At 35.9% G+C, this 25,937-nt stretch overlaps 1 protein-coding gene across 5 annotated transcripts in view; it reads right to left on the bottom strand.

Annotated features, from left to right (window-relative positions):
* Positions 1–25,937, bottom strand: part of SLC16A7 (solute carrier family 16 member 7) — an 80,238-nt gene that overhangs the window by 48,215 nt on the left and 6,086 nt on the right. The window contains exon 1 of one of the 5 annotated variants that reach the window (XM_036401262.2): positions 17,787–17,869. The exons of 1 other annotated variant lie outside the window; for it this stretch is intronic. The gene's annotated coding sequence lies outside the window, so the exon portion shown is untranslated. Of the gene's footprint in view, positions 1–9,032; positions 9,078–10,285; positions 10,463–15,309; positions 15,341–17,786; positions 17,870–25,937 lie in introns of those variants that run through there. 3 more of the 5 variants (XM_054514971.1, XM_036401263.2, XM_036401264.2) reach the window with 3 other exon arrangements.

The raw sequence follows: 25,937 nt of genomic DNA, 5'->3' as shown, positions 1-25,937 counted from the left end.
TTTTTCATTGCTATGGGTTACTTCTAAGTAAGTTTTGGAAAAGCCCATTTTCTGAGCCTTGAGTCACTCATGTTCACCATCTGCAACACTTTTATATCATTCACTAAAATTCACTGTATTTTGGCTTTTGCATGAAGTATGTGTCCAAAGTTCATTGGAAAATATGTTAATGCAGACACAGTGGAATTATTTGGTGGCTTGTTTATTTGGTGATTATAATAAAAACATATTACAAGTTAACACAGTTTGAAAGAAATCTTTACAAACAGTATCTTCCTCTAAAAACCTAAGAGAGAAAAACAGGACAATATCCTCTGTCAATGATGATTATATAGTATCAAAAAATCACTCAAAATTGTGAAAATTACTTAGCCATAGTAAGGATGTTGACATAGGCTAAAAAAAAAAGGTTGTACTTAGGCTTCCCTCATAATCACAAAAGGAAAAAAATAATTTACCATTACATAGTTCACATTCCCAATAAATGTAAAAGTCTTTATGATTAACCTATGCACACCTACACCTTACTTCAATAATTTTTTTGTCTGTTAACAAAGTGGTGGTTTATTAACTTTAATATATCCTACATACCTGCTCTGATGTGAAATAATGTGCTGTCACCCTGCCATGTGCTGCCAAATAACTACAAAATCATTGGTAATTGCCAATAAAGCATTTGAAATGAAGTGCGAAACAAAGATGGCTCTAAGGCATATTTGCATCATGGAACTGACTTAAAATGGCTCCCTAACAATTCCAGATGGAGTCTTTATCCCTATCAATCACAAAGAAAAGATGTACTTTATTAACAAAGCATTATCCAAAATAGAATTATTATCTCCATTCCAGGATATTACACTTCACAGAAGAATGTACAGGTAAATATAATTTAATATAATATTTAGTCGTAGATTTTTGTTTTATCTGGATATCAATGCTGAGGAGCTGAAAGTGAAAAATATGCAGCCCTTCGAATTACAATGTTTATTTTATAAACAGCCTAATGTACCCAGCACAGGACACACAGAGCAGAGAGATGTACTAAGTCTTTGAAAGTGTATGTCAGTTCTTTCTTTTTGTAACATATTTCCACTCCAGTATGAGTTGATTGGTTTGTACCAAGTTGATTGACACATTTAATTCCTCCTTTTTTGAAAATTCTTGCTTTTTTATGGATTCCACTGTATTTATTCTTTTATCTTAATGATTAATTTTTCATTATCTGTACTTGTGAGTGTACCAATAATATTAAGTACACACCTGAAAACATTTAATTATATGCCTGACTTATAAGCACAATCTTCCAATCAAGGCAATTACTTGGGTTTCTGGTGACCTGGACCCATTCTCTCAGACTGCATCAAAATTTTCTTGTAGTTTTAGGCAAGACTTTAATCTCTCAATTCCACAAGGAGCTTAATAATGTGCATATATCCATTTGTATTTCAAACAAAACATTTAGGCTCAAGACCTTTGCAAGGTTATTGTTACAGTTGTCTAGCGCCTGTAGAGGAAAGACAGTCACTTCAGGAAAACCTAAAGTCTACATATCCACCCCCAGAGTGGCAATTTCTCCTGCTTAGAGTACATTTTGTTAGTACTTGTACTATTTTAGCAGCCAAAGAACATGAGATCATTTTCTTCAAAATAGAACAATTTTATCAAGATCAACTGACAACGTCATCCTGAATAGTCTCAGAATTAAAATTCTCTCCTGAAAGGAAATAAATGTTGTCTAGAATCTTCTTGCATAGAAAGAGAACTTAAACATTAAGAAATGTCCTGATTATTGTCCAAGTTCTAAAAAAAAGGAACTACCTGTGTCACTTAACAAAACCAAGTGTGGCACACTATTTAACACATAACCTCTAAAATGTAGAACAGTCCAGACCTAAAAAAATTACCTCATGTTGTTTATTTCATATACCCAATGGGAGCAAAACATCCAGCATAATAAAAGCTGGGGCATTTCTGACCATGCTAGAAGCAGAACTTTAGCCCTACAAGCCAACTAGGAAAAGAAATTTATGAGCCCTCACTATTATACAGCAGTTCTTTGAGGTTCTGGCTACTAGAGTTTATATATATGCTTATTTTTATTATCATATACCAAGCTTACATATGAAACATACTCCTTTCTGCATCAAACTTTATTATAGTGGATTAAAGGATGAGATCTGGTCAAACATATCTCCAATGCAAATAGCAAACAAGACCATTCTCTCCAACTATGAAAACCTCACAGTTAAAGCGCTTCTCCCTCTCTGTATATATGTGTGTGTGTGTGTGTGTGTGTGTGTGTGTGTGTGTGTGTGTGTGTGTGTATTATTGGTGTTGTTATCTTTGTCCTGGCCATTAATATATTGTCTATCAGCTTCTTCTTTCCTCATTCAGTTTTCAGTGAGAGCCTATGTATTCTATTATTTAATGAAGGGTCCCAAACACTGTATTATTTTTGCCCTTTGAAGCTGCCTTTTGCACAGATCACTGTCACAACTTACTTAACCTATCTGCATTTTTAAAGCGTTTATCACTGTGGCACTGCCACCAGAGTGGTGTCAACAATTAAAAAACAGCAGGCAGGCTGTCTGCAGGTAGGCAGGGGAATCTATGTGTTCAGAATACTGTAAGACCATGAAGTTTCTCTTGAACAATCAAGGGCAACATAAATAAATGTTCTGCATAAAACTTTCCAAAATGAGAGTGGTAGAGGAGAATCCCGAATTTCACATTTTTTGTAATGTATTTATTTTCCCTTAGTAATGAAAAAAACATCAGTGTTTTGTTTATACAAATAACCTACCTCAATGGAGAAAAGGTTATTTCAGAAACCTCTCTCTTCCAAAATGAAAAGAGATAAAAAGAAAATTAAAATAAAATAAAATCTACAAAAAACATGCAAACTTCCTCCCCCGCAAAAAAAAAATCATTAAACTCCCATTTTTTAATGCAACTTTTTCTTTCCATTTAGTACACTCATTTAAGATTTATAAATGCATATACTTTGCAAGGTGAACAAGTCTGTTTTTAGCTGAAAAAGAGACAAAAAAACCATTAGAGCAAACATTTCAGATGAGAAGTTTCAGTGATATGTGAAAGCATTGCAGATTAAAGCTAATACTCCAGTTTTTAAAAAAATATTCCCCTTTGTCTTCAGTACAATCTTGGTGATATCAATGCCAATCATATTTTTAATTGCAAGCAAATGAAGCCTAGTAGTAGTGTTAATTTGTTGACTGTATGCTAGCAACAGTCCCTCTGCTGCTCATCCCACATTATTTTTCCTAGGCAAAGAAATACATATTCTTGATTATTCTGAATACAACAGATTCCATCTTCAGCAGGCCAAGTGGAAATCCAATATTCAAATCATCCTACTGGAAAGATATGACATCTTGATTTTGAAAATCTGGAATAAAAATGTAGCAAGAATCCTTTCTTTTTATATATTGCAAATGAAAGAAGCAATCTGTAAAAAAGTCCACTGTTCATCCTGAAATATCGTGATTTACTGGAAAAATTGAAATCAATGCTGGCTTTGGTGCTACACATCACTTAGCTGAAACTATACATGCAAAGTCCACATATTGAGCACTAATCAAGCTATTGCCTCTTTGCATCTTGCAGCATGAGCAAGTCCTTCCTTAAATGACACACACAGAGAAAGAGGAGCAGATTAGTATTTTTCTGTGCCAAAGTAGAATTTACTCATAAAAAAAAAAAAAAAAAACATGAAAAAACAGGAAAGCATTCTGAGAGATTAGCATTGCATACATAACATTTTTTGAAGACTTGGTTTCTTCATCACATTTATCTTATTTAAACAGTCTCCTATTTCTCCAATATTTTAGTATTTGTGTTCACAACTCAAGGATCTCTCAGGAGGCCTCAGCTGAGATTTGGCACCACAGCATAACAAGGTCACCTTTTAGTCTCATGACCAGAGCTTTTGGTTCACCCTCATTGACCCTGCCTGTACTATATTCTGAGTTAAGTCATGCAAGGAGGTGGAAAGGATTATGCAAGAAAATGTGGGCAGGCTCAGCAACATGTATAAGCTTATGCACTTAGAAAAGAAGCACTCAACTCTCCTCTCCCAGCATGGTTTGCATATCTCCCTGGTGTTCGGTTGCCATTTTCTTTCTGTCCTTTTCTAGTCAAGCCAGATACAAATCCTGTGCTTTCACACGAAATTAAAGGCATCTTTCTTTTCTACTCTATGGCACAGTCACAGGTATTTTAGAGAACTATTTGTGGCTTGCTGGCACCCTGAAGCACTTTTTCCAATAGCCATTCTCACCTCAGCTGACCAGCACAGAACCACATGCCATTTCTGGAGAAGAACTGCCACGCCAGAAAGCTTTCAACTGTGAAATCATTCAACAGATATAGGAAACAATATAGCCAACTGGGCAAAACTGCTGGCTTTTCTTTGAAAAACTTTATAAACTCTGAATTTCAAGGATATTTATTAGTTGATACTTTCTTCATCAAGTGGTGAAACACTAGATTTAGGTAATTTTTATTCTCTGTAACAGTTTTCTTACTCTTTAATTTGTTTGCTGGCATCCAGCATATACCTAGTTCCTTCTTTACAGTTATCAGATTTGTTATTTCTTGCTAGAAATACAGATGCATTGGCCTCTCCAAAACAGTGCTGGCCAACAGAGTAGCATGAGCACAGCCACAGCTATAATGAAGAAAGCACAGCAGCAAAGTTGTTTTTTACTTTGAACAATCAGATCCTGAACCAAATTAGGGAGGAATATCAAAAGGAGTTAATAACTAGGGCCAGAGGAGAGAAATATCTACCATAAACCTTTTTTCCTTCCCTTGATTTCAGAAGTCTTAAATATAGGGCAGGGGGACAAAGAGGGTAGCAAACCAACCAAAAAAATTATGTAAAAAAAACTTTTCACATGCTTTTCTTCAGATTCTTTTAATAGCAGTGTCCAACAATTAAACTTATATGAAACTTGGGCTGTGGACTTATTTATTTGCCAATATGTCTGAGACAAAAGTTATATGAAACATTAATGTTGATGACAAAGTAGTTGAAAATAAAAATTGAATAAAATAGGTAAACAGAAAAAAATCAATATTATTTTAAAACATGTTGAATGAATTCTCCAGTTTCATTCTCTGTTTGATGCATGTTTGTCTCATCTGTGCATGCAAATGTTAAAAGAAGCTTCTCTAGAAAGAATATCATACAACTGTTTAGGTTTCAATGAGGACTCAGAAATTATTTTTTAAATTAACTAGTTATTTAATGAATCCCAATTTCTCAGTGTTCAACTCATGTCATGCCAAAGAAAAGACTTATTTTCAGAAACTGTAGAAAACACATACTGCAAACTAACATGGTATAATTCGGATGTAAGGTAATAGAAACATGATTCCATGTATGCAAGACACTGAACAAGTATTTCAAAATTATCTCTTAAATCAGAAATCATTAAGTAGCAGTGATGCTCATTTCACTTTCCAATTTCAAAACTGAAATTTTCATTTTAAGCATATATATGAAACTTAATCTTGATAATGCAAATTAAGAATAGGATCAAAGTATTTACTATCCAACACATTGTTTTATATGTACCAAAACAAATTTAAGCATGTCATGAAGTAATTTAAGCATGGTATGTAGTATTTTTTGAAACATGAGCAAAAAGGAAAATAAAGCACAGTGAGAAACATTGAAAATTATGTTAAAGGTATAAAAGCAAATCATAACCAGACTTATTTTAGTTCTGCTCTACATAAACCCAGATATAACACTACATCCTGCAAAACCTGCTTCAGGACTTCAAGTACAAAATTGTTCACTGCTAAGAATAATTAATGATCCATCAAAAATGGTGTGGGAGTAAATTTTATACTAACAGGAAACATGCTGAACCACCCTCAGTTGCCTGAATCCAGACAAATGAACCAAGGTATGCTGTACTACAGCATGGCTTAAGAACAATTTTCCTACTTGCATGGTATGCCTGGGACAAATACAGCCTGAGGTTTCCAACAACAGACATGTTGTTATTGTGGCAACTGCAGAGGGTAATAAAAGAAACCTTGTGAAAACCACATGTGACAAAAGTTGAAAGGAAAGTCACAGTAAATAATTGCTTCCCTGAATGTGGGCTTACTGCTATTCTTTTAATTAGTTTCATGACTGCTTGTTATTCTATAGATTACAATAATTCTACAATGAAATTGTTTTTATTAACAGGTATGCACATAATGTTAAATGCTGAAATGAGAAATTTGTAAAGCAAGCTTGAGGCTCAAAGAATGTAGTGACATTTGATTATTATATTATTAGTTCATTATCCTAATCAGTTCATTATCCTAATGGATTTCATCCACACTTACAGGGCATAGGTAAGAAAAAAAGTTGGTTCTCTATTCATAAATATGCTGAGATGATCAAAAACTGAAAAAAGTTATATATGCCCTTGAGATTTCCAAGACAAATTTTACCCTAATAACTGTTTAAACAGGTAAGGTATTTCTGATTTTTAATACAGAGATGTGGAAATTTGATGCAAGAGAAATCAAGGTGAAAATAAATCAATAAAGAACAGGAGACAAAAAGATTAAAATAAGTACAAAAAATTTTTGAGGAAATGTGCTGATGTAACAACAGGTAGCTTTGTGGCAATATTAATGTAATGCAAATAACTTTTATAACTTGTAATGCTTTCAACATTTATTCCTGACATCTCCTCCCAAAAATACTGTCTATAGAAATCTAGCACTTCTAATGCTGGACATACCTTTTCAGTTCTGAACAGGGAGAATCATGTTTGTACTGCTCATACTGTACAACAAAAGAGATTAACAAGTGGCTAAGTGCCAGTACCTAGGCACTTCTAAATCAGGCTACAGGTTAAGAAAAATTCTCCTTCCAGTTCATTATAGAGTCAAACATACTTCAGAAATAATAGTACTCACCATGAAAAAAGAAAGCAGTGCTTTCAAAGCAAGTTCAGACACTGTCCTCATAAGAAATGAGGAAGTATTAGAAGTAAGCCTTCATGTGAAAGAACAGCTCTCTCTTGCCTGGCATTTTGAGATGCCACAATGAGGTATCTCACAAACCAAGATCTGGCTCACTAGTTTAAAATTACCCTCAGATTCATCAGCAATGGTTTTGTGTGATGCCCTATTATATGTGGCCATCAGGATACACACATAAGGATAGTTGTTCATACAGAAAAATATGTTCAACTTCTTAAATGCTATGGGTAGCAGGGAAAGAAGAATGAGGACTTTATATGTAGCTAAAAAACTACATTTCCCATGTAACATAACGAAATTAATGCATACCTACTTTTCTGGGAACTTAAGCCTGAATTGCCCTTCAGCAACCTGCTAGAAATTAGATGTTCCCCAAGAACAGATATCAACTGTTACCTCAGGTTTTAGAAGTGATTTGGTGCCTCATCTGATATAGATGCAATAACTAATGAAGCTGCATTTCTGTCATTGTTCTGTTTCACTGTGGTATGTATAATGCTTGTATTTGGGAAGGACTTGTAATTTCTCTTCAAAACTTCTCTTTCAATCCTACAATACCTGCCAAATATGAGCCTTACAGCATGATTTGACTGCAGGGCTAGCACAGGGCTAGCAGCACATTTTTCCTCCGTTTGCATCAACTGCTTAAATTATAGTAATTTTATTTTGGAACTAATGGTATTCTCCCATATATAAAATGTTTCTGCTTTGTCAGTCTGTTTAATCAGCATTACACAAGAATACTGGGCACTTGAGCCTAAAATTATGTATATCTGCATGCCATTTTCTTTTACTTCTATCACACAACTAATTCAGCTGCACTATGTGGCCAGATGTTAGTGCACACTGTTGATCTACAGCATTCTTGCCAACTTAAAAATTAATATCATGGGATAGTTTTGAACAAATAAAATACCTACCAAGGGACAGAAAACAACCTGTTTTATGTGAAGTTTGCAATGCATCTCACAACACTTTTTTTTTATAGACTGTAATTAATTTCAATATTTTCATGCATTACGGAAAGTTTTCCTCATAAGTCAGAGATAAAATATTAAACAAAGATTTCAAGCCATTTAACTTACAGAAGGAGACACCCAAAAGCCCAGACAGCCCAAAATGGTTGTTTTATTATATCCCTATTTTAGTACAGTAATGGTCTACTTGTCATTAGTGATTTAAAGTGTCTGTAATGCCATGTTTGGTTAAAATACTCTTTAAAGATTCCCAATTCCATCAGATGGGAATTTCTCTTTTCTGTTTTCTTTATTTCTCTACTCAATATCTTAAAGTACCTCTTTGGTGGGCATGAAAGTGAATGAAATGAAAAATTGCTTCTTCCTCATACTATGCTCATTCTTCTGATTTGCATAAGGTACCATTTTATCCTGAAAAAATAAAATTTTTCAAGTTGACTTTTAGCCTTGAGTGCTTTTAGCAACAGGGAGAAGGATGATGGCTTTCCCTCTTGCAGCTTAAGGATTTCTGCATTGAAATAGCTAAACTTGGCTAACCATGCACCAAAAAAAGCTTTTTTTTTTTTTTTATCTTATAGTCCCATCCCTTTGTCCTAATCCAGAAAACACCAATAGGAAGGGATTTTTGGCTGCTTCTCATGGAGCCTTCTTCATGATATACATCACATAATTCATACCAATTACCTCCTCAGTTCTTTTGCCTTTCAACTGCATGTTTCAAGATTCCACCTGACTTCGTGTCTGCCATCACTCCCTTTAATCAAAAGAGCCAATCCTAAGGGGCTCAAAAAGACTTTCTTTCCCAGATCAAATGTCCTAGTTTTGCTTATCTGCCTCTTTCTCTTGACCTAATGCACTCAGCACATACTGCTTGAGTGGCACACCACCATCAGGCACTCAGCTGAAGTTACAGTGACCTCAGACTGAAGTTATACGAACCTGCCATTTTGAGTTTAGATTAAGTTTCTCTTTTTCTGGTGCCCAAATTCAGATGCTTTCATTCAAGGCCTAGCCAGCAGCAGAGACATGAGTTACCTCCTAAGTTCTAGAAGTGCTGGCTGCAGTGCACAGCCTGCCAGGTGCTTCCCTTCTAACACGTGCCCAGGCACCCAGGCTGCACCAGCAGATCTCCACCTCTGCCTTCTCAAGGAAGTGCACGCTGCAAAGCAAACACACAAGCCAAACCCACTATGTTATCTAAGGAGTATCAGGTTCTTTTGCAATATCACATATTGCAATCACATTTCTATCACACTCTTCTTTCACAAATACCTGGTGTTTACCGTCAACCAGGGAAAGCGCTTCAGCTTTAACGAATCTGACAGCAGTGAGGGGGGCTGGAAAAATAAATTAACACTTGATACAGCCACCACAAATAGATACCCAGAATAAAGTGAAATACATGAAAAAGCTCCTCATACTCAATCTAAACATGATGTAATGACATCAGTCACATACTCTTGCTGCTCAGTGTCTGTGACATAGTAAAAACACAATGATGTAGAGAAGGATAGTAGGTGACAACTATGTGCTATTTCTCACAATACAAGCATGATGACCTACTCAAGTAAATGATAAGGCAAATTCTTTAATGATGCATGGTTTTAGGCAAAACTATGAAGATTGAATTATATTTCACTATACTTCCCTACATAAACATTGAACCTTGACTAAAACCTAATGTGGGGTGGGGGGCGGAAACCAAACAAAAAACTATTACCCTTTCCTTAGAAATCCAACTCCTCAAATAATCCTAACAACCACATCAACATTCCTTTCTCTCAAAACAAACATTAAAAGGGTGTTTTCATGGTATTTTATCCTGCTCCCACAGGTCTACATTTCAGAAGTCACTGCGAATTGCCCTTTTGCAGTCACTGTCAGAGCATTTCCTGATTATATTGCGAAATTAACCATTTTGAAAAAGGGAGAGTAATTATTATTTGCAAATGTGGGAGTAAGTCCTTAGAGACAGTGATGACTCTTGACACAAAGCAATAGTATATTTGATGAAATATAAAACAGTTTGTTAACTACCAAGGGCTGTAAATGAATCGCTACCAAGAAAGCGCTGATTACTTCCAACAATATTCCCCAAAACAACAAACCTCAAAAAACAATCTCATTATCAAGTCCTAACAAGGCCTTTATTCTTCCCTCTAGGAAAAGACTCCTCAATGATTCAGTGACACAAACACACACTAAATATTTTTCTGGGTCAAAGCTAGAAAGCCCAACACACCCAAGGACTGAATTTTAGACAGAAAGTGACTGTGAAGTGCACCTACCCCTTGTGATTCATGTTTGCAGCTCAGCTGCATGATGGCTCAAGAGCATAACTACTGCTGTCAGGCTGATCTCATGAAAAGGAGGGGTATGTACAGGACAGCTGGCCAGCAACAGATGGGAATGTGCTGTTCCATCTCACAGGTTGGTAGACTTCCTGTTGCAGCACATGCTGTCCAGAAGGAATTCTAATTCTAATGCAGCACCGGTCTTCCAAAGGAGGCCTGGCTTTAAGCCACAGTCAAGTCCTAGAATTCAAAGAACTTCTTAAATTGTCTATCAACTCCTTAAACAGTTCAGTCATTTATAGTACAGATCTGTTGTTTGTGTTGAGAATTAATTAGTCAGTCCTTTTAATTCTTTTCGTGTGTTTGCTTTAAGGTGAAAGGTTTTATGAGCAGAACTTGATGTAACTGCTGACAGCTTAAAATTTTTTGGCCTTGAAGAAGAAAATTATTTAATTTTCTAATAACATGATAGATGCAAAAAGGTCATCATCAGTTGCAGTCACTACGAGGATTATTGCTTTTGCTCATTCTGCTTTATGGTAACATTAGTTTTGACCACCAATTGACTTCTAAAATAGTTAAGCTGCATGAAAATCAGACTGTTGTTATTGCAATTTACAAGGTAATTAATTTATCTTTCATTCATTCTCTTAACACCAAGAATTTAATTTTTTTTGATGTTCCAAATTAAATATTACTTAAAAAAAGTTAAACTCATTTGAAAACTTAGAGGAACAGAAATTAAGAAACCAGTTCATTCTATCCTTCTGAGTGGAAAGAAATTAATAAATTAAACATTCATGCCACTTCTCATTATCAAGGTATCTGGAAACAACTGTAGGGAGCTCATTCCATTATGCAAACTCACCCTGACCCAACTAGTCATTGTGTGTTAATGTAAAGAATTATCATATCATCTCCTAAAAATAGAGCTATTGTTGTGGATAAGGTTATCTATACCATAAAAGACAGTATTCATTTGTAGTGCTACATTCAAACCAGTGGTTAACTTATGAGACACTAATATAAATTAATGGAAAAGCAGGTTAAAGGGGATTACAAAATAGGATTTGGTTGAGAAATATTGCTTTTTTGCATTATCAACTGTGGCACTGTGTACAAAGTGATACAAGTTCACAGGGTACAACAAGACACCTTGATTTCATACTTTGTAGATGATTAGAATTTCTATGCAAACAGTGCCTGTACAATTCTATACATACACATAAGTGTTCAATAGCATAAGTTTTTCCTTCTCTCTTTTCAAAAGGCTTTCAAGTAAAAATTATAACATATTAACAGTGATGTATAAACTCAACTCTGTAGTAAATGCTTTTTAAGCACACAAATTTCAAATTAGAAAAATGGGTATGGTCTAATATTCATTAAGTACCATTTCTGTATTATGTATTTCCCTTCTTTTAAACTAAAATATCAGTTCACAGAAATACATATACAGTCTGACATTTTGAAATGCCTCCTGACTTCAAAGAATATCTACCTAAGAACAATCATCAATGCTTTACAGTTTCTTCCTCATTCTCAACAAGTATTTCAATATTCAAACTAAGGGAGAGATTCTTGTGAATACTTATACACAGCATTTTAGTACTTGAGCATATTCTTACTAGACCCCACAGAAATACATTTCTCTGTGCTGAGCTTTAAAGAGGGTTTTGATGAAAAAGAGACATAAATTTGCATAATATGCTCTACAAAAAAAAAGTACTCACACTAATAAAATTAATATTCAGTCTAAATGTTTACAAATATGAAGCTTAAACAAATGCAGCAAGCTAGAATTGAGTTTAACACACTCTCTAAGCCACTAATTTGTCCTCAGCACAAACCAGAACATTGATATAGTTCTACTCAGAAAAATAAGTTGAACTTGCTGAATTAAATACTGCTAGTTTAATGTTTTCTCCTTTTCTGCAACCTCAGACCCAATCCTTTTCCTTTTTTATGGTCTCTCCACTCTTAAATTTGAGATCTACAGAATACCAACAGTTTATCAACTGTCAAATATTTTTGAATTATTATTTAAATAATTAGAATAATTCTAACCTATTATTCTCTCTAATTTCTTCACACATCAGATATTATTGTTATTTTTTTGCATCCATGAGCTAAAATATTAATGCAAATGACAAATCATGTATCAGAATTAAAAATTTAATGTAAAAGGACAAATATAAGTATACATGCATAATTTCCATAATTTCCGTAATTCATATAATTGATGCATGTAGTATATATAGCTTTTCTATCAGCAGACATCATATACACTGACATTTTTGTGATTACTACAATGCATTAGTTATGATCTACTCTTGCAAAACATATAATATTAATTTGCTGCAGTATAATGAAAGAATAAAAATTTAAATGGATATCTGAAGATGGAGCTAGTGGAGTGTTTTGTCAGTTTTAAGAATCTTTAGAACCAAACATCACAGATGGCAATTTTATCTGTGGTTGATGACCACTTCCATTTGTCATCTCCTAGAAATTGATTCCATCAGTTTTTGCTGTGAATCACCAGATGGCACTTCTCCCTACTCTTAAGAGTTACCCTCTGAGCATGTAGGAGTTAGATATGGGACAAACATTTCCAGCTGAATTGAGATGCTGTTTAGATTTTGAGATCCTTACCAGTAAAGAAGCACTTGTTTCAATCCCTCTCTTTAACTGAAAATATTCTTTCTCAAATTAGTTGCTGTAGACAAGCTATGTCTACAGAAGTAGAAAAGAAAGTAATAAACCCCCCACATACTTTTGTCAACACATATGCACTGCCCTGACCAGGGACATTTTTAAATCAATTCTTTCACATTCTCCACAAGACTATATTTAAAGCTGCACTTCTAGCTTAAATAAAATAATATTGACAAAACAAAATAAAAACGTGCTGAAAAGTTTGTCCATTTCTAAGCAGCATTGTAATTTCACAGCTTCTATTCTGGCTATGTTCTTCAAATAATTTCTCTTGTTTCCACGTGCATTCCACAGGAAGAAAAAACATCAGAAAAGTATGCAGTCATGACAAGAACTCAGTGAAGTACAACCACGATTCATTATCATCACCTACTAATGGGATATCTCAGTGGAAACACCACAAAGTAATGTTTAAACATCAGGCAGTGATTGTTTTATGCCTGTAACTACACTGCACACACATCTTTCACTCTCCTGCTTTCCTCTGTTACATGGGTCAAGCACAGTGCTTCCTTGACTCTGGGGAGAAGAGACAGGCTGAATTTGGATTTTTCCCCCCCACTCAATTTCTTTCCTCCTTGTATCTGTTTAACAGGACAGGGAGCTGTAAATAAATTTTGTGTGGAAATCTGCAAAACCCCAGGTTTTTAGGAGGAAAGTTAAAGCAAAAGGAATTGTCTTCCTACTGAAACTTCACTAAGGTTGCATGCAGCATCATGAAAAGTCATTTGTTCAAGCATGACTCCTTTACACAAGGACTTGGGGACCTCTCTACTATTAGCCTGCAGCAATACCTTTCTTGTTATCTCCTGGTTTTGCTAGCAGTCAAGACAATATTTTTAGTGTTGGAGAGCTACAGTACATCAGTTATGCATGAGAGTGGAACTTTGAGAATATTCACTGAAATCTCAACCACTGGTAAAAACAAAATATTACTTCTTTTTCGATCTTCCAACTAATTTTTAGAAACATTTTATAATATTTCATGTAGATTTATTGAGAATTATATCATAAGCAAACACAAATGAAAAAATATAAAGCAAGGTATAAAATATCCATTGGAAGTGTTTGAGGACTCCATTGAGGAGTTTTGTCTTTTTTCCTTTTTAGAATTTGACCCACTTAAGTCCACAGCCTTAGTGTGTGATAGGCCCCTACAATGCTTCTGACATCAGAAGAGTTGTGAAGATGACAGCCAAAACTCAAGCCTCTAAGCCACCAGCCTACCCTGGTGAAATCAAAGACAGCTTTAAACTCAGTTTTGAGCTCAGCAAACAAAGATTTAGACTTTAAGCTTTGATAACAGGGATGACAAAAAACAGCCCCAAAAATAACCAGGTTATCTCTATGAAATAAACTCAGCAAATTTTTCTTCAAAATTATGTGTAATCAGCCATTCTAAAGCTCGTGGACTATTTGCAGAACTGTTTAGGTTGGTGGGAGATTTTAGGGTTGTTATAATGAAAAAAAAAACTAATTGCAAATTACTTCTGCACTCGATTCTAAGGAATCTAATAATTTTTAAGCACCTATATATGAAATGAGGCATACAACACTGAGTTCTGACATTGCAAAAGACTGAGACGGAGTTACTTTGTGTCAGTAAAATACACCCCCACATTGTTTGCTTCATAGAAACCCCTCAACCTTTATTATAAAAATCTCTGGTGTTGGAGAAGTACTGTCTGTCTGAGTGCTCAGTGAGGATGAATAACCTTCATTCCAATGCTTGGTTTCATGCAGGGGGATTATGTTATTGCTTCCCTCCCAAAATCCTTATGGAAATAAGATGTTTATCATGAAGACTTGTCCTGTAAGTAAAACTGATGTTGCATTGATAAATTAGGAGTTACTTCAGAACACATGGCACTAATTATCCCTATCTGACCTAAGCTACACTGATGCTTCCCCTTCTTTTAATTTTCTCTTTAGAAACTCATCTTTGAAGTCTTTTTTTCTCAGAAATTTTGGCAACCTATATGAACAAATATGTCCATCAAATCTATAGAGTTTGGTTTTACTGGGAATCGTCAGCATTCAGTTGTTAATCCTTGTTATAAGCTTCCAGGAGTGGACAGAGTATAAGAATATTTTTTCTTTGAAGTGCTTCACACTGTTTTGTCAATACATGTTAGATAATGATTAAAAAGCCAACAGCAAATACTGTGCAACATGTGCTGGTGCACTGACTTGTCTTGCATTTAATTAGTCAATTAGTTTTGCATGGATTACCACAGTAATCTGAAACTACCTATTGCTACTAAATAAAGCTAAAAGGAAATAGAAAAACAGCACATTACCTGGCAGAGAGCTGCTGTCCAAGACAATAATCGGAACTTGAGATACAGACCCTTTGTTCAGTTTGAACATTTAAAGACTCTTTGGAGACCTGATTGGCTGATTATCACACATGATGTTTGGACAGTTTATTTTGTGTGACCAATGGCCAAACCAACAAGCATCTCAAATTACTGAGGTGCAAGACGTTATGGGGAAGCTCAACAATCAGAGCACAATCCCTCAGAAGGATACCTTTGGTTTATTAACATTCCATCACCTGTTTAGGGTTTCATTCACAGCTTCTTTGTCTGACACGAAGGATTTTTCCTTAACAACCTCTGTTCAGTTTCAAAATTCTATTTTGGTGTTATATGTAGCCTCTTAAATGAGTGCTAATGTCTGGGGACACCTTAACATAGTTTGTGTTTAATGCTCTAGGAATTCAGCAATATATGGTGAGGCTGGTTGGGAAACTGCCTTTTATAACATACACTAAGATCAACATTAATATTATTTTGTTTAATGAATAAAAAGTGTAATAAAAATGCTCTAAAGATCATCAGTAAAAGCTTAAAAGGAAAATTAGAGGCACTTAATGCAACTATCATGTTGCAAAAATCCAATTTTTTCTCATTTGGACAAAATTGTCCAGCAATTAACAGTAAGTGTACAATTAACTTAGATGTTTTTAGACTGCTCAATTAACAGTGAAAGTATAAAATACTGCATAAGGCTTTATACAGTAATTAGAAACTTTGTATTAATAAGCAGTATTAGCCATGACAATATTTAAAAAGCTGTGTTTTGCTGGAGATAATGCAGAATTTGCTGTAGAGCTCCAAAAAAATTATTTTCCATTATTTCTTAAATTTTAAAAAAAACCTCACTATTTTTGTATAGGAAAAAAATGGAATAATCTGTAGAACTGATGATAGAATAAATATATTACAAGGTAGGTTGTACTTAAGACCAGATCCTACCTTCACTTAAAAACTCTGAGCAAAATGCTTTTCAAAGTTCACATCAAAAGCCCTTTCTTTGCAAATGCAAAAATATTCTTAACTATATTGCTGGAAAACGAGGCAACAAGGTGTGCATGTCCTCACAATTGTTATTTTTTGTCAGTCTCACACACCATACTTGCCTTGACCCAAAAAATGCTGGAAAGGATGAAACTGCCTGGCCAAAAGAAACAGAAAAACAATGTGATGACTCAGGCTGGAAAAATATTAAAGCTTTTTCTTGTCCTAGATATTCACTAAGCAACAGATATTAAAACCTCAAAGCTCTTAGAAGTGCTTTGTTTGGGAATTTCTGGCTGCCTCTGGGACAGATTTTATGGGCAAACTGCTGTTACTTTCACTACCCACCACTTCAAATGTTCATAGGCAAGAAAGCAATTCTCAGAATAAATTTCTTAATCTATATGAAAATAATGACACTAATGACAATCTGCATTTCTGGGATGTGTGGCAATCTCACATGAAAAGTGAAACAAGGTCTAGAATTACTTAAAGTTAACCCAATAGGAGACTTGCTTAAAGAAAAACACCAGCCTAATCATGAGAAAATATTATCATTTAATTGATCTCTGTATTGTCAAAACTTTAATTTGAATCTGAAACAGTTCTTTTGGGAAGAATGAAACATACTGGAGATAACACATGGCAGTGATAGGTGAGCCTCTAATGCCAAACTGTGAGGAGGATACTTGCAAGGTTTGTTCATCTCATCACTGAGGACAACAGCAGGAAGGGAATGTGTTTGCTGACACAAGCACACAAGAAGGGGACAACAAAGGAAGTAAACATGGGTTGCTGAACTCTGACAAAGACCCTGCAGTGACGACAATACCACATTTCCTATAATTGGAGGGAAGTAGGAAAGGAGGCATTGTTACTGCTGGACACCTTCTGTTACATTTTGACAGCTTGTGTTTAGTCCCGGGTGCAGCTTCTCACTTGTGTCAGCAAAGCTGCTCTCCCCCACTGTGCCCACAGGCCCTTCCTTCCACAGGATCCTTGTCCCTCCCCAGGCAGGGGAAGAGAAAATCACCGCTGGCCCCAAGATTTCTGCACCCGTGAGAACCAGCCACAAAGGATGGATTAACAGCAGGGCACCACTGCAATGTCTCCAGGGATGCTGACCACAAAGGCCACATGAGCAAGCACAGCACAGCACACACTTGGCATCACCATGGGGGACCACAGCTGCCTTTTGTCCATTGACTTCAGACAGCAATAAGGACTCAAGTCTGTGCCAATCCTGCGGTTGAGCTTTTTAAATTCAGGGAACTGAGCACGAGGTAGAAGGTCAGAACTACCACTAAAGTGTACTTCTAAGTGACAGAGCTAATTGGCATGGGCATGCCAGGGGCACACAGCTGACCTGCAGTCCACTGTCAGCTTGAACTTGACAAAAACAAAAGTTAACACAGTCTTGGACCATTGTCTGTATAAAAACATATCAATATCAAGAGGGCTATTACTCAACTCACCATATGAGACCGTATCCAGCAGTGTATTTTGTGAAGAATAATGCCAGTGGAATTTTACATCTACTACCAATCCAACTAATCAAGAGCTCCTCTGAGAAGAGTGCCTAGAGCTGGCTCAGTTTTTGCACCTTGCTGTCCCTTCACTCATAGGCACATATTAAATGTAACTATTCCTCCCTGGAAGAGAGCCAGACACCAAAAAGAGAATTACTTTTGGGATCTTCAGGTTAAACCATTAAAATTGAAGTAAACTCATCATAACCATTTAGTCTGGCTGGCTGATGTGAACTTCAGCTCAGGTATTCTACACACTAACATCTGCTTTACTACTTCTTTTAGTGGCACATGAAAAGAAATAATCTTTACTGCATATGGTTGAGTGCTACCACTTATACTGCAGCACAATTTTTCCTCCTGTCCCAATCCAAGCCTTCTTGAAAGAATGCCCTAAATTATCAGTGGCAATAAAACCTAAAGCTATAAAGCAGCTTGTTCTAATAATGGATGTTTGGTCATAAATTGTTTTCTTTTGGTGTGAATTTTTACTTTTTTTTTTTTTTTTTATAACTCCCTGCAAAACCCAAGGTACTGGGTGATAATCTTCTTTTCTCCTACTAGCATATACTCAAGATTTACACATTTTAGAGAAGATTTAAGCTTGTGATACAGATCTGCAAGATATTCTTTGACTTACACATAATTTGATGTTTTCTCATTTAAGGGAGCAATCCATTAGAACAATATTTTGACATTAAGAGTGCTGACATCTGCATGTGATCTGGATATGGAGGTTTCACTTAAAATCAGTGGGCAGAAACAAAGTTCTGGGATATCTCTCCCTGACCTGTTTCAGACATGTAAGCTCTAACAAAACAAAATGTGGCCTACAAGTGCCTATATCTCTCCATTATTTAAAGTACATCTGGAAAAGTGTTCAATTATAGATGCATATCCTACTGAAGTCTGTGCTTGGATGAATCCAGCCCTATGTATAAAGTTGTAACACAATTTTTTTGTATTGCAGTGGATTGAAAAAAAATGACCCAGTCCCTTCTTCCATTTCAGTATTTCTAAATCATAAGTATGTTGGGGGAGGTAGGACAAGGGTTATCCTGTTGGCTTATTTAGCTCTTACAAAATAAGAAAGTGAAAAATGTATGCTCTAGATTCTAAAAATGTTCTTTCCATCTTCTTTGAAACTGATCCACAGCTTACTAGCACGATGTTGAAATCTGAAATTCTGCAATCTTTTCTGTACTGTTGAGAAAAATATGTCCAGTTTAGCTGAGTATTGCAACTCTGAAAAGCATGTGCTGCAAGACCCAAATTGTGTCTCTGTGTTTGTAAAATGTGCAACTCAGGACTGTTGGTTCACAAATATTTTTGTGGTTGTCATGGCTTCATAGAAGACAATTTATGGAAGGTGCAGACAAACTATCTTGTGCTTTGCATACCACAGACAGCTATCTTTTTGAAAGTAAATCTTCAAGTCAAGTCTTATGCAAAAAAGTGTAAGAAAGAGAATCACTGCCATATTAAGCAAAATAATGACAAATTTCATATGTGGAATTTTAAATGACAATTTACTCAATTAAGTCACTGGATAAAACAATTAAAACTTGAAAGAATGTTCAATGTTTTACAGAACAACACAGAGGACAGCTTACCTCATGTAAAGGCTGGACTCTTGCCCAGATCCACAGAATTGGAGGGATCATTTTTAGAGCCAATTTGTGACTGCACTGATTAAATTGCTAACAAGACATCAATTTTTATAATGCATACACACTTTGTCTCATATTTTTGTGACATTTTGTGAGATTGTATTTCATAATATCTGAATATGTGGCATTCTACAGTTCTATAAAAGTATTAAATACAATTTCTTCCAAATGTGAAATAGAAGCAGCAGAATAGATTTGATTCACAAATTTTGAGGCAACAAAACAGGCTGTCTCTGACGATGTAGATACCAAATATGCATCAGGGACTGCTCAAAAGTTAACAAAAAAACCCTAACTGTTTGCCCAAGATACTGCCAAACCTTTTTGAATAAGTCCAAGAATTCCATAGAAGATCCCTTTGCAGAACAAAAACAAAAGCGACGCTAATTTAAAAACTACTCTCTGTGAATTATTTGAAAAGCATTAAAATGCATCCTGAATTTTTGTTGGCTTGGATAACTGCAGACACACAAGATCTTGAGTAATTAGACATGCCATAGGGTGTGCCAGTACACAAGTTTGAGTGTGTTAGGTATGAAGGAAATACAAATCTGAAAGGTATGTTGCACATCTCATTGCCCAATGTGCCAGCTTTTTGGTTGCTTCACAGCATCCTTTCAAATGAGCCAGACACACTGATGGGTTAAAAACCACCTGTGCACAAGTTACAAACACAGAGGTTAAAGAGAAATATCAGTGGTTTCCTTCTCACCCACCAGTACATTAATGCTCCCTGCAATGGTACTGTAATGAAAACACACTCCCCCACCAGCCCCTTAACCTGCAAGCCCTCTCCAGTCTGCCAGCCCTCTCCACCTGCAGACACTGCTTCAGACTGCTCCACAGATTGCCCACTGCCCTCCCTCCACTCTTCCTCCCTAATCCCCCAGCTTCACCCCGCTGTCTCACCCCTCCTTGCTCTAACCGCTCTAGTAGCTCAAAAACATGCCAGCATACAAAGTCCAAGGTAAGGAAAAAACTACTCCACAAATGACTTACAGCTTCTTCATCACAAAACTGGTACTTTAGGTTTCCCCTGGTTCCTTGATTTCCTTTCAGTTGTCCTCACTATCTTGTATTTAAATGTGTCTGTACGAATGCATAGATAATCATACACGAAATAAAAGAATACAATACCTTAGAAGCAACTTTTAAGGCTACTCTGTCAGGGCAGAGTTTTGCTGTGATTATTTGAATATTACTTTCTGCCTTAAATAAAGAAATAAAGACTTAGCCACTAACATTCTTACTTTTTTTAAATGCTGCAGTAGCTCATGAAGACCAAATATGTTCAACGCATGAATATATGATGGTAATTTTCCTCTTTTGGTCAGATCACTTTAGATGCTTATACAAATTCCATTTCTATGTCTTTTATAAATTATTTGTGGGAGAGTGCATTTTTTAGAGTACAAAATCTTTTTTCTATTCAGATCAGATAATGTATGTGAGCCTATCAGTGGAACTGAGTGTGTCCATGAGACTGAGTATTAGAAACTAAAGGGTGTTTTTCAGAGGGGAGAGGATGCTGTGAGGACATTGCAAAATAAAAGTGAAAAGCATAATGAGCTTGAATGCAATAGTACTATTGCCTTTACTAGCATCGTAATTTTTAATGGCATGCATCTTTTGAAAGCCTGTACCTCTTACTTTTAACTTAGCAATCTTTGTCATTGCACAATTATAATGTTAAGCAAAAAATACTTGTTTCTCACCTGTAAGAAAATGCAAGATGTTCTCCAGCTTGAAAGTTTATGATTTATGTACAGATATATAAGTTGCTAAATATGTACTATATTTGTTGGAGGTTCACTCAGATTTTCATCTGGATTTGGACCGTGATTAAGAGAGGCATTTAAAACAAGTAAGCAGTAAACGTAGGTATATGCTATAGTGGGAAAATTACAGTTGTACTTAGGTATGTATTACTAAAACAGACAAGCATAGTGATAAAAATATTCAGCAATTGAAAAGTAGTTTTGTTTATAGACAAGAAGGAGATACAACTCAAACTGATTAAAGGGTGTAATATAATACATTTCTACTTTGCCTTAAAGTTCAGCTATGCCGGCAGAAGTTTTCCCTCCTGCAGGATCAGCTCTTGACTGTAGCATCTACGAAGCTAAAGCAGGTTTATTTAGTAGGTAAAAATCCACACAAATCCTGACAACTGAGGGTACTCAGAGGACAGAAACATTTTATGCAACTCCCAGCAGGCCTGAACACTGCAACAACAGTGTTGTTGTAACCCTAACCCTAACCCTAACCTTAGAGCTCGCTTTTCTTTTTTGCACTCTGGACTCATCAGTTTCTTCCAAACCACCCCAACTAGGTCTATTTGAGATAAATACAACATTCTTAACTGCCACAGGTGAAAGATGCAGATCACACTATACACTTTCACTGTAGCTCTACAGCAACAGATTATTTTAGAGATGGTGTCCTGGTAACCCTAGCAGTAACACAAACCACCTCCCAAAGGCCAGCCCAATGTTCACAGCTCCATCTATTTTACTTATGCTGCAACATTTTAGGATTCAAATTAAAGGCAGTGATTTGACAACCTCCACTTTTAGGCACAGTGTGCGTTTTAGGTAGCTCATGCTGCCGTGGCTTTCCTCAAAAGCAGAATATTGCATTGCTGGACTGCCTGAGAATTAAAGCCCAGTAACCTGATAGTTTATATCATTCCCTCCTTCTTTCTCTACCTTCAAGACCTTGTGTCTTTTCACTGCTATGAAAAGCCTTCCTACTCCTGCTTAAGGAATCACTGCAACACCCTCTGGATATTATCAGTTCTCTGAGAGATAAAAAAAAATAATTAGAAACCATCTTGAATATGCTTTTCTCTCTTTAGGACAAGAGTCTCTTTTGGTTCCTGTTTGCAGCCCATTGCTACCCTCAGCAGGGCCCAGATAAGCAGCTCTACCAAATGAAGAAACAAAGAGGGATTCCCTCTGTCAAAATCACAGAAGCAGAATAAAATGCGCCTGGGAGCATGAGTTCAACCAAATAAAAAAGGTTCTGTGCTCAGTGGGGTTTGGTTAAATAAATCAGGTCCAAACTTTTAGGAACACAAACACAAATCATTCCCTTCTCAATGGAGTAACAGAAACAAACACACCAAGTTAATGAACGCAGCAGGGATTGACCAAACAGTTCAAACTCCCCTTTGGAACAGTGCAAACAGCTAAGAAGCAAGCAGCCTTAGCCTCTTGGCACAGGAAAACAGAACATGCTCTGCTTTGGTTGGATGACTAAAAAATTCCTTGATTACAGAGTCCTCTATTCTAAAATGAGGAACTCAATTTACTATTAAATGCTGACTACAGATTCATCCATTCAGTTCTGACAGCTCACATGCCAAGTCAAAGTATTGGCACTGAAATGTCTCCTCCAAGCATTTGATTCTGTTGTTTTCATAGGTGGTCCAAATTCTGCACCTCCTCACACTCCTGTACTGCCAACATCACCCATCAGGTACCCACTACTCCTTCTATGCACCTGATCACAGAGGTTCCAAAGAGGTCAAAAGGATCATATGGAAAATACATACACATGTATATATGGTATTTATGGCTGCTTACTCCAGGCTGTAAACACCATACTGCAACACTAGGACTTCCCAAAACATCAAAGCAATATAATTGCAGCCTTCCAGGGCCTTCTTCATTTCCCCACTTCACCTCTAGTATGCAACATGTTGCATAGTTCTTCCTGTTTTCACATCACCTTGTGTATTTGTATATATATATATATATATATATGTAATTTTGACTACTGGAAAACTATCTACTCACTCATGTATATTCAGCTGCCATATTGAGAAGTAAATGCTTCCTTCAGACTACACCAGAATGCAAGATTCTCTGCAAATAAAACAGCTATAACTGCTGTTCAAAGTACTTATAGGACAGGGTGTTCAAGATACAGTTGTAACTTCTGCTTTCATCCAGTACATGTTCATTAGTAGAGGGAATTGATTAAAAAGTAGGATTTAAGCTTCAGTTATTAAGAGATAACAACCTACTTACCCATGATCCACTAAGACAAAAATTAGAGAGCCTAATTTAGGTGGCTAATTTAGGTATCACAAGAGTAGAGTCCTGCATTAAAAAACTGTTGTATTTAGACATCTGGGATAAAACTGGTAAATGGGGGACAAGAAAAAAAAAATAAGGAAGAAATTTGCAACTACCTTATTAAAGTTAAAAACATATCCTGGATACTTAATAAAAGATATAATAATGTGCAATTAAACTATCAATTTAAGTATAATGATTCCAAAGTAAGCTTGGATATGACAACTAGTACAGCTTTGCTAATTTTTCAGGAAATACATACATGAAAAAAAATCATGGCCTCATAGCTAAAGTACATTTTCATTGAGAACAATACAATTTAAGTCACCGTTTTACACATACAATATTTCAGCAATGCTGAAGTGTATCCAGAACTGCATGCTCATTACCCAATTAAGCAACAACATTTCATTAACACCTGTCTATGCTATTACACTCAAAAGAAGAATCTATTTTAATTGTGGAAAGGACAGGCTTCTGTATCCTATTATTATACTATTCATCAACAACAAAAACCTTCCTGTGGCCAACAATTAGAATAAAGAAATCATAAAAGCAAAGGGCAATATACTCTCTATTCCTTTCTCAAAAAAAAAAAATTAAAAATCAGAATACAACAAAAACCTGCTCTGACTGAAAACATGACATGTCATTCCACTTCTGCTAGGCTAAAGATATCTGTCTCTGTGAAACTCCTCAAAACACTATTTCCTCAGGTTAACGTGTTCTCCCATCCACTCTGTTTTCACCTTCTAATGTGTCATTCTTCCAAGGACTACATTTTTTTCTGTACCCTAATAATGTCACTGGAAAGGAAGAATTAAAAGCCATAAGGATAAAGAATGCAAACATATGTAACTCTACATATAAAAATAGCATGGTAAAACATCAGTACTGGTAACTATGGAGGAGCATCATGTGTATCCTATGAAAGGTGTCCTACAAGTGACAACTGCCACTGGCAGTTTAAGTTTTAGTGTGGAAAACCCAGTATCCTAGTAGGATGAGAAGAGTAGAACACTCACTTGCTACTGAATCTTGGTTTTCATTCTAATAAATGGGGAGAAGGACAAAGTTCTGACCAAAATAAAGATGGGAATGGCAGAGAAGATGGACACATTAAAGAACTTATTTGGAAATAGAGACATCATTTTGGTAATCATTATGAGAAATAATTTCCATTGAACCTAATCAGGCAAGTCAAAGCAAGCAATCAAAAAGAGTACATAACAGAGTCTTAAGAAGCAAAGAGTCTCTTCAGCCATTGCAGGGTGTAAACCATGAATAATTCCTTATAACCCAGTAGAACTGCACCACAGGAAGGGAGCTCCAGCAAGGACCTGGAGTCACAGAAAATGAGGAAATGCCAATCAAGCAACACTGACATATTAATTGTCTGAGAGCAATCACCATGGTTCTTTTAGGTGTCACTTAAAAATGCCCTTCCTGGATTTCTCTACCTCATGTGATCTTGGCCTTTATATTCATTAGATTAAAAATCACTTTAATTATTTTCATGAAGCTAAAACTGAAACAGATCACAGGCCATGCAAGGCACTCATAATGTTCTAGTATTATTTTGTATGAATGAGGAAATGAACTAAATTGAAATAATGCACCCCTATTTTCAGCATGACTACAACAAAACATCTCTTTTTGAATAACTACATGAGAAAAACATGAGAAAAAAACCCTACCTTATGCCTCTAGCCAACATAATTGTATCTGCACATGAAAAAGAAAACAGGCTCTCTTTTTTCCTATTATTCACAAATATAAAGCATACTTCACATTCAGCAAATACAGGCTATTATGGCATACTCTTTTCTACCTATATTCTTTATATATACAACCTAGAGGTCAAAAAATACAAAAGCTTTTTTCATTCCTTGCTAAAATATGTTGTTGTGGTTTCTAATCATGTGCTATTGAGTCCCCTGATTCACCTTTTTGTAGTGTTGGTGAGAAGAAGGGAAAGAGGCTGCCTAATGGAAGATAAGGAGTTAGGATCCCTGTGTGATAAAATGAGCAGAGCTCTTACAAATTCCTCAGGGCAGAAAGGAATCCTTTAATTTAGTACTATGTACAAATTATTTTAAAGATGTACATTCTAAAAAGGGGCTGGTAATAAGAAGATAGGCCCATTGCCACCTTCAGCTTCCAGGAGCGATTTCCTCCATAATCTATGCAGCTCTCTCCACCTGCTCTCAGATGCAACCCCCTTGCTCAGCCTCCTTGAATCTTTGTTCTAGGCACACTTTCTTCTGTCTTTGAAACCAGTCTTCAGTTCTATTTTGCAGTATATATCTCAAAAATTTTCATTTCTACCATCAGCAGGAGGCACT

The sequence above is a fragment of the Molothrus ater genome, chromosome 5 (assembly GCF_012460135.2).
Source record: "Molothrus ater isolate BHLD 08-10-18 breed brown headed cowbird chromosome 5, BPBGC_Mater_1.1, whole genome shotgun sequence".
Lineage (NCBI taxonomy): Eukaryota > Metazoa > Chordata > Aves > Passeriformes > Icteridae > Molothrus > Molothrus ater.
Note: the sequence above shows the minus strand (reverse complement) of the source record. Positions and strands in the feature narration are given on the sequence as shown.